The 15,678-nt window shown below is 38.5% G+C and overlaps 1 non-coding gene and 1 pseudogene across 1 annotated transcript; one reads left to right on the top strand and one right to left on the bottom strand.

The window, feature by feature from the left end:
• Positions 1–564: 564 nt before the first annotated feature.
• LOC149498266 (small nucleolar RNA R71) lies at positions 565–671 on the bottom strand. The gene has a single exon (XR_016319842.1). It is a non-coding gene; the product is annotated as a small nucleolar RNA R71 (small nucleolar RNA).
• A 538-nt stretch (positions 672–1,209) lies between these two features.
• On the top strand, positions 1,210–12,124 carry LOC149498265 (uncharacterized; annotated as a pseudogene).
• The last annotated feature ends 3,554 nt before the right edge of the window (positions 12,125–15,678 follow it).

The raw sequence follows: 15,678 nt of genomic DNA, 5'->3' as shown, positions 1-15,678 counted from the left end.
TTGGTTTATGACTAGAAGTTCTCAATCTGGTGAAATTCTCTTTGATCCTGAAGTAGAGAAGACAGCTAGGCGTTTGAGGAAATTAGCTAAATTAGCTAAGGAAGCTAATTTGAGTGAATATTCGTCTGAACGGACTATTATGAATAGTGTAAATAATTCTCCACGGGAATCAGTTTCAGATTCGGATCCCGAGATTGAAACCATGGCAGCCAGGACTTTAAAAGAATTGGCAACACCTGATTTAAATCAACAACCTTTGTGTATTCAATTTCCTACTTTAGATGTTGCTTTTGAATTAAAATCTGGTCTAATCCATTTGTTGCCTAAATTTCATGGACTTTCAGGTGAGGATCCGCATAAACATTTGAAGGAGTTCCATGTGGTGTGTTCTAGCATGAAGCCTCAAGGAGTTTCAGAAGAGCAAATTAAGCTTCGAGCTTTCCCTTTCTCATTGGAAGACAAAGCTAAGGACTGGTTGTATTACCTTCCTTCTGGATCGATTAATTCATGGAATGAGATAAAGCGAATATTTTAGAGAAGTATTTTCCTGCATCTCGGGCTGCCAACATAAGGAAAGACATTTGTGGCATTCGGCAATATACTGAAGAGAGTTTATATGAGTATTGGGAGCGGTTTAAGAAACTTTGTGCAAGCTGTCCCCATCATCAAATTACTGAGCAGCTGTTGATCCAATATTTTTATGAGGGACTTATGCCGATGGATCGAAATATGATAGATGCTGCTAGTGGAGGTGCTTTAGTTGACAAGACACCGAAAGATGCAAAAAGATTAATTGCTAACATGGCAGCAAATTCCCAGTAGTTTGGAATGAGAATGGATCACACGTCTAAGAAGGTTAATGAGGTAAGTACGTCTAATCTCAAGAAACAAATTTCAGATTTAACTTCTTTGGTTAGACAAATTGCTGTAGGAAATATGCAAGCTGTTAAAACATGTGGAATTTGCATGGTTCCTGGTCATGCTACTGATATGTGTCCTACACTTCAAGAGGACGAACTAGTGCAGCAAGCCAATGTAGTAGGAAATTTTGGGCAGCAACAACGCAGGTATGATCCCTATTCTAATTCTTACAATCCGGGATGGCGAGACCATCCGAATTTGAGTTATGGGAATCAGCCAATGCAAAATCGCTACCAGCAGCAAAGACCACAAGTGAATCAATGATCTTCTTCCTCTCAAAATCAAGGTATGTCACTTGATGATATTGTTAAAGCTTTGGCTACTAATACACAACAGTTTCAGCAGGAAACTAGGACTAGTATTCATAATATAGAGAAGTAGATTGGTCAGTTAGCTTCATCTGTGAGCAAACTTGAAACTCAAAATTTTGGTAAGCTTCCATCGCAATCTGTGATTAATCCTAAAGAAAATGCTAGTGCTATACTTTTGTGAAGTGGGAGAGAAGTTAATAATCAGGTTGTAAAAGAGTCAACAAAAAAGCACAAGCAAGGTTCAAAGGATTCTGATATTCCTGAAGTTGAGGTAAATTCTAAACTTAATGATGCTAATAATTTTGTTGTTCCTCCTCCATTTCCTAGTAGGTTGGCCAAGACAAGGAAGGAAGAACAAGAGAAAGAGATTTTGGAGATGTTCAGGAAGGTAGAGGTTAATATACCGTTACTTGATGCAATCAAGCAAATTCCCAGGTATGCTAAATTCCTTAAGGAATTATGTACTACAAAGCGAAAGTTTAGAAATAATGAAAAAGTTACCGTTGGGGAAAATGTGTCGACATTCATTCAAAGAAAATTACCTCCAAAGTGTAAGGATCCAGGTTCGTTTTCTATCCCATGTAGAATAGGTGATTCTAAAATTGAGAAAGCAATGGCAGATTTGGGAGCATCTATTAATGTCATGTCGCATTCTGTTATTCAAACTTTGAATTTAAATGCTTTGAAGGAAACTAGTGTTATTATTCAATTGGCTGATCGTTCTAATGCGTACCCGATGGGTGTAGTTGAGGATGTTTTGGTGCAGGTTGGGCAATTAATTTTTCCAGCAGATTTTTATATTTTGGATATGGGGGAAAGTGTTTCCACATCAAATTCTGCATTGATTTTATTTGGTAGACCTTTTTTAAAAACTGCCAAGACTAAAATTGATGTGGATGCTGGCACTTTAACCATGGAATTTGATGAGGAAGTAGTTAAATTTAATATTTTTGATGCTATGAAACATCCTGTTGATGAGCATTCTGTGTTTTCTCTTGATGTAATTGATTCATGTGTGCAGAATGTCGTTGAGCTGAGCAAGGAGGATGATGAAAGTGTTTGAGGATTTGGAATTCTTAATGATTTGTATTGATGTACAAGACCCTTTAAATAGGGTCATTGCTAAACAGAATATGGAAAGGAATTACAGAGATTAATTACAGGAAATTAATTGTAATCTGTTCCTAAATCAGAGGAATGATCTGTGGAGATATCATCGGCTAAGACTCCCCCGCAGTTTGAGCGGGCGAAGGACAGACGCTCAAGCTGGATCGAAATGACTGGAACAACTGTCGAGATAGGCCTTTGGTGAAGATGTCAGCATATTGAAAAGCAGATGGGACATGTGAGACCCGAATGTGGCCTATTCGAACTTTCTCCCTTACAAAGTGTATGTCGATCTCAATGTGTTTTGTGCGTTGATGCTGGACAGGATTGTCAGACATATACACTGCAGAAACATTGTCACAGTATATGACGGAGGCCTGCTGAAGTGGGAGGTGTAATTCTAGAAGTAAATTGCGAAGCCAGGTGGTCTCTGCAACAGCATTGGCTACTCCTCTATATTCTGCCTCTGCACTAGATCGTGAGATAGTAGGCTGCCGTTTTGAAGACCATGAAATCAAATTATCACCAAGGAAAACATAGTAGCCACTAGTTGATCTTCTGGAGTCTGGGCATCCACCCTAATCTGCGTCTGAGTATGCTACCAAGGTATGTGTATTTGTCTTGCCAATTCTTATACCGTAGTCAACTGTGCCTTGTAAATATCGGATTATTCCTTTGAGAAAGGCATAGTGTGGATCCCGCGGTTCATGCATGAAGAGGCATATTTGTTGAACAGCATATGATATATCTGGGCGTGTGAATGTGAGATACTGTAATGCGCCAGCAAGACTGCGGTATAATGTTGGATCATGGAATAGAGGTCCATCAAAAGCACTCAGTTTTGATGATAGATCGACTGGGGTGGCACACGGTTTGCAAGAGGACATTGAAGCTCTAGAGATGATATCCTTTGTGTATTGAGACTGATCCAAAAATAACCCACCAGATGTCCGTGTCACTTTGATTCCCAGGAAATGATGCACCTGGCCCAAATCTGTCATTGCAAACTCGCGTGAGAGCATGCGGATAATATTCTGTAATTGTGAACCCCTCCCCCGAACATATCATAGGCATATGAATGCATGTGACTAAGGGCAGAAATGCACGTGAATGTATGAGTCGCCACCTTGTTTAATTATTTTAGGGTAAACTAGGAAAAACCCTAAGTGACTCCAATTTTAATTAACCTAATTATTAGATTAATTATCCCAATGTTAAGGCATGGTCTATGAACCCGAGGTGGATCCCGAGACTATGTCATGCTGATTAACTAACCTAAACAATGAATACTTTGCAGGGTGATTGATGTAATTGGACCAATGGAATGTTTAAGTGATTTCGACTTGCCGCTCGGGGTTAAATCCCTAACGTGCCTACGTACTTCCGTTTGAATGGAAGATCAAAGTCAACGTAGTTCGATAGGCCTTCTTTGAAGGGCTTTGAAGGTGTATGCTTAATGCATGAGTGTGTGTATGCTTTGTGCATGTTTGTTTAGGCATTTTGCCAAAGGATCGATTGATTCGATTAGGCGTCCGTCGCCAAAAATGTTGGTTTTAAGGCATTTGTGCCAAAAATGGTTGTCGGGCGATTCGTCGCCAAAGTTGATATTTGGGCTTATTATTGCCAAAATTGATGTTCGGGCTTATTATTGCCGAAATTGATTTTGTCGAGCGATTTGTCGCCAAAATGATTGATTTTAAGGCGTTTAGCCAAAAATGTGTTGATTTAGGCAATTTGTTTGCCAAAATGATGTGATTGGGCGATTGTCGCCAAAACGGTTGATTTAGGCAATTTGTTTGCCAAAATGATGTGATTGGGCGATTGTCGCCGAAACGGTTGATTTTAAGGCTTTTAGCCAAAATGTGTTGATTTAGGCAATTAGTTTGCCAAAATGTTGATTAGGCGATTATCGCCAAAATGATTGATTTAAGGCCTTTGGCCAAAAGGTTGATTAATTCAAGGCATTATGCCAAAAAATTGACTTGAGCAATTTGTCGCTAAAAATGGTTAATCTTATTTATAGGCAATTTGTTTACCTCAAATTGATTAAACCGTAGGCAATTTGTTACCAAAATGGTTGATTGAATGTAGGCAATTTATTGCCAAAAACATGATTGAATAAGGCTCTTCGCCACAATTATTGATTAATTGGACCTAAGCCGGACTATTCGAAATAAAGGCAATTAACCATAGTTATTAATTAACTAGGCTCTTTTAGCCAATATTGTCGGATTTAAGTTTTTAACACCACGATTATTAATTAACCGGGTATTTAAACTTAATCGTGTTTAATTAAGGCAGTTTATTTGCCTAAATAATGACATGAATGCATTTATGCAGTTGTAGAATTATTAAGAGTAGAAGAGAAATATGCATGAAGTGCTAAAATTAAATGAGCAGAGTTTCGTTTATGTACCTGATTTAATCGACGGCCGCTTCTTAGCTCCAGATTAAGCTCCTCGTTTGGGGAATATTAATTAATTAATTAAAATTTGTTTAATTTTAGTGGCCAAATATCACAACAATAAAATTAAATTAAAAATGCAAGAAAGCGGTAAAAGAATCGCAAGAAGCGTGGGGGGAGAAAGAGCGTCCGTCAACACAGACCGAGCAAGTTCAAATGAAGAGGTAAGTGGCCTATTTATAGGCAAAAAACGGGTCCAGGGCGGCAGCTGTTGCCGGCGCCGGCGGCTGCTGCCGCCGCTGCGGGCGGCAGGGGCCGCCGAACCGGTGCCCCCGGAGGCCGGTGCCGCCACTGGCCGGCGGCAGGTGCCGCCATGTCCGGCAGCCGGAGCCGCCGTGCTCGGCGGCGGCCCCTTGGGCCTTTCACTTCAGAGGAGTTTTCAGGAGTTTCGGATCTCCGAAAAATATTCCGGGACCTGTTCCGCGATCTTCACGACATTCCGGACATTTTAAGTACCATATTGGCATACTTTCGGTGAACTTCCAAAATGGCCTCCGGTCAGGCTGGATTGTTTGCAGTCCGAAAAAATAGGCACTGTAGCAAAGTCAAATTTACTGTAGTAAAGTCAAATTTACTGTAGCAAATTTTATTATTCGCAGTCCTGGAAAACTGGCTTTTTGAGCCTCAAAATTTGAGTATTCACAGTAATAACTCATTAGAAGAGGCAGTGAGCACTATATCATCAACATACAGAAGTAAATAAGCAAGCTGATTTCCCTTTGAGAAAATGAATAGGGAATTGTCACACACACTACTGCGAAACCCATGAGACAGCAGATGGGTTGCAAATCTGGTGTACCATGCCCGTGGCGCCTGTTTGAGCCCATAAATGGATTTTTTCAATCTGCACACAAAATGAGGGTATCTTCTATCTGTGAAACCCGGGGGTTGATGCATAAAAATAGTTTCATTTAAATGCCCATGTAAAAACGCATTTTTAACATCCAACTGGTGTATTGGCCAAGAACGAGAAACTGCAATGGATAACACAGTCCGTATAGTAGCGGGTTTCACTATGGGACTAAAAGTATCGTCACAGTCAATGCCCACCATTTGAGATTTGCCATTTACCACCAAACGTGCTTTGTACCTTTGAAGTGACCCATCTGATTTAAATTTGTGACGAAAAAGCCACATACACCGAATGACCGGTCGGTCAAGAGGGCGAGGCACGAGTTCCCATGGATTATTTTCCTACAAAGCATGAAACTCAGCCTGCATAGCATTTAACCAATGAGGGTCAGAAAAAGCTTTTGCATAAGAGGTGGGTATTGGTGAAATTGAGGTGGTCATAAGGGCATGGCGAGCTTTGGAGCGAGTGGTCATTGGATGGGTATTCTGTGCGGGTTTTGATACAGCGGTGGTCTGAGTGTTGGGATTTTGTGAGATAGGTGCAGCAGTGTGTTGGGGTGTCGTAGCATTGGCCACTGGGTTAAGGGGCTGTTGTTTATGGTGGCGGGTGTATATTATGGGGTAAGGAGGGATTGGGCGTTTTTGGGTTTGGGTGGTGTTTGGTGTTGGGTGAGGTTGTATAAACTTAAATCCTAGTGGTGGTTGTTCATCAAGAAATGTGTATATTTTGGGTGGAGTTGGAATGGTGTATGGGAAAGTTTGTTCATCAAAGGTTACATGTCGTGATACGTGGATCTTCCCGGTTGTAGGGTCAAAGCATCGGTATCCCCTAAAATCTAGAGGGTATCCAAGGAAGATGCATCTAACGGATCTTGGGTGTAATTTATGGGGTTGGGTTGCGGAGGTATTGGGATAACAAGCACACCCGAACACACGTAAGTGATCGTATGTCGGGTGGCGGAGATATAAGGCAAAAGTGGGTGTGAAATAGTTGAGACATTTGGTTGGAAGGATGTTATGGAGATAGGCAGCAGTGTGAAGTGCTTCGATCCAAAACATAGGTGGTAATTGAGCGTGGATGAGGAGTGAGCGGATGATGTCGTTGAGACGACGAATCATGCGTTCAGCTCGACCATTTTGGGAAGATGTTTGGGGGCTTGAAAAACGGAATAACAGACCATGTTGTTGGGCAAAAATTTTGAAGTTATGGTTGTCAAATTCTCCCCCCAAGTCACATTGAAAAGTTTTGATATTACGGTTGAATTGGGTGGCTATGAGTTTATGGAATTTAGTAAAGGTGGTGAAAGTTTCAGATTTGAACTTGAGAGGGTATACCCACACATAATTGGAAAAATTATCAATTAGCACCATGTAGTATTTATATCCAGATTTGGTTGGAATAGGGGAGGTCCACAAGTCACAGTGTATTATATCAAATGGTGAAAAAGTAAAGGAATTTGACTCATAAAAAGGTAATCGTTTGCTATTAGATAAATGACAAGAATTGCAAAAAAATAAATGCTTGTTCTTATTACAAGGAAGACCAAACTGTTTGGTTAAAACATCTAAAACTTGTGTGCCAGTGTGACCGAGGCGATCGTGCCAAGGTAAATTTAGAGATGTGATTGAACAAGCTTGTGGTGGTAGGGTTGGTGGAGTGACAGGATAGAGATCTCCGGTACTATTGTGGCGGGAAAGGAGCTGTCCCGTTTTGAGGTCCTTCAAAGAGAAACCAAAAGGGTCAAATTCAACAGAAATATTGTTATCACGTGTAAAACGGCGGACAGATAATAAATTTTTAATGATCTGTGGGCTGTAAAGTATGTTTGGGAGGATGTATGTACGGTTAAGGATGGGAAGGTAACCTATTCCTGAGCCCTCAATTGGTAAATAGTGTCCGTTGCCGACTAAAAGTTTAGTGTTAACAGGAAAAGAGTCAGGGTTGCGAATCATACCTCGGTTGTCGGTGACATGACGTTCTGCCCCTGTATCCATGATCAGATTTAGATCTGTGTAGTTGAGTTGCATCGTGTTATAAGCTTGGCTGAGATTGGAAGGACTTAAAGCATCATATCCAGTATGCGGTGGAGGGGGATATGGTGGTGCTGGGCCGTATGGCTGCTGTTCTGAATAAGCGGCATAATGGGCAGTGGGTGTGTTTTGAATTTGATTTGGTGGCCATGGAGTTTGTGTTGGGTAGGGACAAGGTGGAGTGTTCCACCAAGCCCATTTTGGGTAGGTTTGATTGGCGGACTGATGTGTTATAGCCCAAGGAGTCCCCGTAGAGTTTCCCCTATAGCCGCGTCCTCTGCCTCTGCCACGTCTGGCTCGACCACGGCCTCTATAATTGGAGTGGTAAGAACTGTTGTGAGGCTGATTGTTTTCAGGTTGTTGAGTTGCGGCTGGCTGGGTTTGGTTTGTCTGCGTGGTTGGAGCGACAAGGACAGAGGTGGTTTGTTGTCGTGCAGCCTGGCGAATGACCTCATCATTCAACATAGTTCGTGCAAGGTCCCAGTCTATGTTTTGTGAGTTTATAAGAGAAGCTATGGCGTCGAATTCTTGAGGAAGGCCACGAACCAGTTGTAAGACCAATCGGGATTCTGTAACTGGTTGGTCAACATCGTTCAGTTGGTCGGTGATGTCTTTCAATTTCTTGCAATAATCATCAACGGAACTGCAGGCTGCAAGGGTGAGATTAACGAATTTTGTTTCAAGAGCTGCCGCTTTTGCTTTCTTGTTGCTAAGGAAGATTTTCTCAAGTTTCAGCCATGTTTTTCTAGCCGTAGCTTCAGTGTCGAGGATGCGGGTGAGCAGTTCATCAGACACGGTACTGTAAATCCATTGAGACACCAAGGCATCTATTTCTTTCCAGGCACTGTATGATGGATCTGTAGAGGCTGGGGGTGGCGTGTCATCAATGTGATCAAGAACACGGTATGCAATAGAATGAAACTTGAATAATTTCACCCATGATGTGTATGTAACTGTGCTACCATCTAGGGTTCTTATTTTTGATTGGATGTTAGTCACAAAGTAGGCAGGGTGAATGGGGGTGGGTGTTTTAGGGTTGGAGGTCGAAGATGGGTCTTCTGTTTGTGTCATGGCTATCGGCGGCAGCAGCTAAAAAATATGAGAGAGAAAGGAGAGGGAGGGATAATTTTCAGAACCGAAGCTCTGATACCATGAAAGTGTTTGAGGATTTGGAATTCTTGATGATTTGTATTGATGTACAAGACCCTTTAAATAGGGTCATTGCTAAACAGAATATGGAAAGGAATTACAGAGATTAATTACAGGAAATTAATTGTAATATGTTCCTAAATCAGAGGAATGATCTGTGGAGATATCATCGGCTAAGAGATGAGTTAGAAGTAGTGATTAGTCAAGGAATTTATGAAGAAAGTACAAACCAACCCCTAAGTGCAGAAATTCAAGATGCAGTAATGGAATTGCAGTCATTACCATTAGTTCCAAAAAGGTACAAGGTTTCTAGGATTGATTTACCTAATCATACAAAATTTTTGCCTTCTATTATAGATGCACCAGTTCTTGAACTCAAGCCATTACCAGAGCATTTGAAGTATATTTACTTGGGAGATAATGATACACTTCCAGTTATCATTTCAAGTAAGTTAACTAAGATTGAAGAAGAAAGGTTGACAAGAGTTCTAAGAATACATAAGGAAGCAATTGGATGGACATTGGCTGACATCAAAGGTATAAGCCCATCGGTGTGTATGCATAGGATTTTGTTCGAAGATGATGCTAAGCCAAGTAGAGAAGCTCAAAGGAGGCTGAACCCACTAATGATGGAAGTTGTGAAGAAGGAGATTTTGAAGCTATTAGATGCTAGGGTGATTTACCCAATTTCAGAGAGTAAATGGGTAAGTCCAGTTCAAGTCGTGCCAAAGAAATCAGGAGTTATGGTTGTAGCAAATCAAGATAATGAGCTGGTTCCAACACGGATTCAGAGTGGATGGCGTATGTGCATAGACTACCGCAAGTTAAACTTTTCAACTAGAAAGGACCACTTCCCATTGCCATTCATTGATCAGATGCTTGAGCGGTTAGCAGGAAGTTTTATTTCTGCTTTCTTGATAGTTTTTCGGGGTATAATCAAGTTGTGATAGCACCAGAGGATCAAGAGAAGACTATCTTCACTTGTCCTTTTGGAACTTTTGCATTTAGAAGAATGCCCTTTGGACTTTGTAATGCACCGGCAACATTTCAGAGATGTATGGTCAGTATATTCTCAGATTTTATTGATAATTGCATTGAAGTTTTCATGGATGATTTTACAGTGTATGGTGATTCATTTAATGCATGTGTACATAATTTAAATTCTGTTCTTGAACGATGCATTCAGAAAAATCTGGTTTTGAATTATGAGAAGTGCCACTTTATGGTAGACCAAGGAATTGTTTTAGGGCATGTTGTTTCTAATAGAGGTATTGAGGTAGACAAGTCAAAGGTTGATTTAATTGTGAATTTACCATACCCCACAACTGTGAGGGAATTGCGTTCTTTCCTTGGTCATGCAGGTTTCTATCGAAGGTTTATCAAGAATTTTTCCAAGATAGCAGTACCTTTATCTAGACTATCGCAGCAGGATGTTAAATTTGAGTTTTGTGAACAATGTAAGGAGGCTTTTAACAAGTTAAAGTCAACACTGACGACACCTCCTATTATTCAAGCTCCTAATTGGTCTGTACCATTTGAAATTATGTGCGATGCAAGTAATTATGCGGTGGGGGCTGTTTTAGGGCAGCGTGAGGAAAAACTTTTTCATGTGATTTATTATGCATCCAGGACATTGAACTCTGCACAGCGTAATTACTCCACAACTGAAAAAGAGTTCTTAGCTATTGTTTTTGCTTTAGATAAATTCCGGTCATGCTTGCTTAATTCTAAAGTGATTGTTTTTTCTGATCATGCAGCTTTAAAGTTTCTCTTAGCAAAGAAGGAAGCAAAGCCAAGACTAATTAGATGGATTCTTCTTTTACAAGAATTTGATCTACAAATCAAGGATAAGAAAGGTGCTGAGAATTTGGTAGCTGATCATTTGAGCAAGTTGGTGACACAAGAGGATCCAATTCCTTTACAAGAATTATTTCCTGATGAGCAATTGTTTAAATTACAAGGTATGATCCCTTGGTATGCTGATTTGGTGAATTGTTTGGTTACTAAGACTATGCCTTTTGATTTAAGTAGAGCTAAAAAAGAAAAATTGAAGAGTGAATCTAAGTATTATGTATGGGATGAACCATATTTGTGGAAATTTTGTTCTGATCAAATTATTAGGAGATGTATCCCTGATAATGAGATTGAATCAATTCTTGTTTTTTGTCATTCATTTGCATGTGGTGGTCATTTTGGACCTAAGAGAACCGGTAGAAAGATAGTGGATTGTGGTTTTTATTGGCCTACCATTTTTCATGATGCATATATTTTCTGTAAAAATTATGAACAGTGTCAAAGAACAGGAAGTATATCTCGAAGGAATGAGATGAGTCAGACCCCAATACTTGTATGTGAAATTTTTGATGTGTGGGGAATCGATTTTATGGGTCCATTTCCTTCTTCTTTTGGTTTTACATATATATTACTTGTTGTTGATTATGTTTCCAAATGGGTGGAAGCTAAAGCCACCAGAACTGATGATTCTAAAGTTGTTGTAGATTTTGTCAAGTCAAATATTTTCAGCAGGTTTGGAATTCCTAGAGCTTTGATCAGTGATAGAGGCACTCATTTTTGCGATAGAGGCACTCATTTTTGCAATAGAGCTGTGGAGGCATTATTAAAGAAATATGGTGTTTTTCATAGAGTTTCTACAGCTTATCATCCTCAAACAACTGGGCAAGCTGAGGTATCAAACAGAGAGGTGAAGTCTATCCTAGAGAAGATGGTGAAGCCAAATAGAAGGGATTGGAGCCTTAGACTTGATGATGCTTTGTGGGCTTACAGGACAGCCTATAAGACACCCATAGGTATGTCCCCTTACAGGTTGGTTTTTGGTAAGATGTGTCACCTTCCTGTTGAGATAGAACATAAGGCTTTTTGGGCTGTTAGAAATTGTAATTTTGAGTTAGATGCTGCTGGTGTGGAAAGAAAGTTACAATTGCAGGAGTTAGAGGAGATTCGTCTTGATGCTTATGAAAATTCTAAGATTTATAAGGAAAAGACAAAAGCATTTCATGATAAACTAATTTTAAAAAAGGAGTTTGTGGTTGGGCAAAAAGTTTTATTTTATAATTTTAGATTAAAGTTAATGCCCGGTAAGTTGCGTTCTCATTGGATTGGTCCGTTTATTGTTACTAATACGTTTTCTTATGGTGCTGTTGAGATTCAAAGTTTAGGAACTAAGAAGGTGTTCAAAGTCAATGGCCATAGACTCAAGCCATTTTATGAAGGATTCCAAGAGCATTCACTGGAAGAAATCAAATTGAGTGATCCAATTTATTTAGATTGAAGAAGATGCTGTGACCATGTCGAGCTAACGACGATAAAAAAAGGCGCTTTTTGGGAGGCAACCCAGATTTTTGCTTTATTTTATTTATTTGCAAATAAATAATGTCATCTTCCTCCTTTTGCTATATATTTATTATCTGGATTCTTTTAGTTACTCTACCCAGGTATGTTTTCTGATATTCCTTTCGGATTGTTTTGGTTCTGTTGCAAATTATACAGGTTTGAGGAAATTCTGAATTTGGGATAAATGTTCTGTGAATGATTAAATGGTGTATTTGTGATCAAGTTTTTGTTGAGTTAGTAGATTCAGCCTTATATAGGTTTGTGCTAGTCAATAATGGTAAATATGACTGAATACTGATAGGAAATTCTGCTTTTATTCATTGACTTGATTACTTACACTGAGACCGCACTGCCATTATTCTGTTCTCATATTATTGCTGAAATTGGATTTTAGTTGGTATATTAGGCATTTTTAGTTTTCTTAGGTTTGTGCAGATTCCTTAGAATTTAAAATTCCTAAGAGATTAGTTGATTTGTTAGTTCTCTGCTATTTCGTTGAGTTAATTATTGACTTGGAAACGGTTAAGCTTGTGTTGATAATTTGTGCCTAAATTTTGAATGATGTTAGGATTTGAACATTGTAAATGAACTGATTTTCAGGTGCAGGGCTGGATAGGTAACAAGTGTTGCATATGGTTGATATTGTTAATAATTTTGGTCGAAAAAGTGACCAGCCATTCACTTATTTGCTTGTTTGTCTGGCTTGTGCTTTGCATTTTATTCTGTAGTAGGTACCCTTTACAGGACAACAGCTTGGCTTTTGGTTGCAATTTATTTGATGAGTAAATTTCAGCGAAACAGGGCAGTTTTCTATTACTCTTGAGACCTTCCTCTTGTGATTTAATTGTGATTTGTCCACATTGAGGACAATGTGTAAAGTATGTGTGGGGAAGGGTTTTATTACTAGGGGTGTTTTTTTTTATGATTATTATGCTTCATGGTATAATAATGCTGCTGAATTTATGATGGCATATTGCTGAAATTTTGAGCTTTCTTTTGTTAAATAGCTATTGCCATACAACTTATTTTGCTCATTTGTTTCTGCTGCCATTTGATTATGATTGGTTGAGTTAGATGTCAGGCACTTATCCCATGAATTTTGAGTAAAATTTTTGTTTGATTAATGATTTGAGCTGATTTTTGGGATTACTCCAAGGGTTTATTGTGTCCTTTAAGTAAGACTTGAAACTCTAATTTTTACGAAAAACTAAAGTTGCAAAGAATTTTATTCTTGGGTTTGAACAGTCCTTTGAACTAGGTTGAAAAGCAATTTCAATTAGTCTAACTAAGTCACTTTGACTGTTTTTGACTCTTGTGCATTTTTGAATAATTAGTTAAATTTGTGACTCTTTTAGACCTAGAATTTGAGGCTTGAGTTTAATTTTTATTGTATGAGCTAAATTTTGACCGTTACTTCTAGAATTCTTGGTAGGATACCTAGGTACAAAGATGAGCCTTTTATGTGTATGTGTTTTTGAGTCAAGAGAAAAAGTCGAAATGAGTCAACAAGTGTAAGACTTGTAGCAGTCGGATCGCTTCGCTGCCCAATAATGGGTAAAGAGCAGTGCTAGTAGCCACTTGAGCTCGTGACTTCATATACCCGTAAGCAGGTACCATTGATGACAACTCAAGCACACGATAAATGCTCAAGCTTCTTGAAAAAAAAAAAAAAAAAGAAAGAATAAAGAGTTTTCTTTTGTTTTTATTTAGTCTTTGCATGTATGGTCGCGATGAATTTTTGTACTTTGGTGAGTTACCAAGTAATTCTTTGAGGAACGGTTATCAACTTTTTGTTGCATGTGCTTAATTTTATATATTCAAGCCTTGGATTTTATGTTTAGGAGAGTCTAAATTCAACTTATTAGTCTTGCTTGCACTTTATTCAAACTTAGTCAATTTAACTTTGCTTAGTAATTGACTTTATTTTTCCGCTTGTTCTCATAAGGATTGTTTAGGGTCGAGAAGAGTTCTTCCCTTTATGTTTGAGCTATGTTTTGTTGAGTTTTAAGTCATGCTTGAGGACAAGCATGGATTAAGTGTGGGGAAGTTTGATAAGTGCATTATCAAGTGCTTTTATTGTCTATATTCGTATGCATTTTTGGGTTATTTATGTGCTTAATTCACTTTGTTAGACAATTTTTACCAATTAGACATTATTTTAGTTGCATTTGGAGTAATATGATTAAATTGGTAAAATTCTAGCATTTTTTTTATCTTGACCCTTGTTCGGTTTTTCAGGGATATCTGGAGTTGTAGACCTTCAAATTGGATTCGGTTTGATGCTCTGGAAAGATGAAATAAAGTTCTACAATTGTCAAAAGGAATCAGAAGCTAATTCAGTCTCAATATTGATCAAATTCAGCTCTGAATTTGAAGCTATGTGCTGTATAACTTAGCACAACCTGTTCTGTTGTGGACTTCATATCTGGAGTTCCAAGTGTCCAAACTAACTCAGCCCAGGCCCATTGAATTCTTAGAAGACAGCCCTACAGTTGTTGTGAAGACAATTAAATGAAATGAAGTCGTTTTGGTCTTCAAAAACGTCATAGAAGATTAACGTTTTGAGTAGAATTTCTGCTTCAATCTGATTTTGTCTTTTAGGTCATATTCTTGTTGTAGATGTCCGTTTTGGGCGAGCCTTAGCTCGTTAGAAAGCGGAGAGAGAGATTTTCAAATTTATTGAAGGAGTCGGAGCCAGATTTGGAACAGAAGATGCTGAAAAATAGGGGAGAAATCAGAACAGCAAATATTTTCTGTTTACTGCTTTTGAATTTCCCAATTGATTAGGGATTCTTTTTCCTTTTGGAGGTGTTATATATGGAGTGATTCTACAGCAGCTAGAAGGCACGTTTTTCTTCTCTTAGTTCATCTATTAATCTAGGTTTTTGTTCTTTATTCTTTGTTTTGGTGATTGGAAGCCATGATTATGAGTGGCTAATTTCTTTACACCAATTCAAGGGATTTATCATCCTTGCACTTTTGTGAGACTCGGGTTTTAAACGAGTAGTTTCTTCTTGAATATCTGTTGTTTCTTGTTCTTATTGAGTTGATTCTATTGAATTCTTTGCTAAAAAGGCCTATTAGTGAATTGTTTGGTAGGATTAAGTGCTATTTCAGATTTCATAATCCGTAATTGTTATGAAAGTTTGAATGTTAGTAGCAATTAGGTATTACTGATTATATTTTAGGTTTTCAGTAATAATCTATAGAGACAATAGGGTTGAATTAAATGGTTTATGCTTTATAAATTGTTTTTCAAATTTAACTACTTCCTGATTCTTAATGCTTTTATTAAATTGAAAGGAATTGCTTAATACCCGATCGTTTAATAATTAGAGTTAATGAGGGTGCTGGGCTCAAGTTAACGAAATAGGGGAGTTTTGGAAATTTATCATGCTTTTTGGTAAATTTCAGTTAAGTATTCAAAGAGTAATTAAATCATAAGTTGTCTGTGATCAATTGTGCATTGGATTAGAAATCACCTTGAATTGG

This window comes from Jatropha curcas, chromosome 2 (genome assembly GCF_041381405.1).
Source record: "Jatropha curcas cultivar XTBG-Jc1 chromosome 2, XTBG_Jcur_1.0, whole genome shotgun sequence".
Lineage (NCBI taxonomy): Eukaryota > Viridiplantae > Streptophyta > Magnoliopsida > Malpighiales > Euphorbiaceae > Jatropha > Jatropha curcas.
The sequence above is the reverse complement of the archived record's forward strand: the minus strand, read 5'-3'. Positions and strand labels throughout refer to the sequence as shown.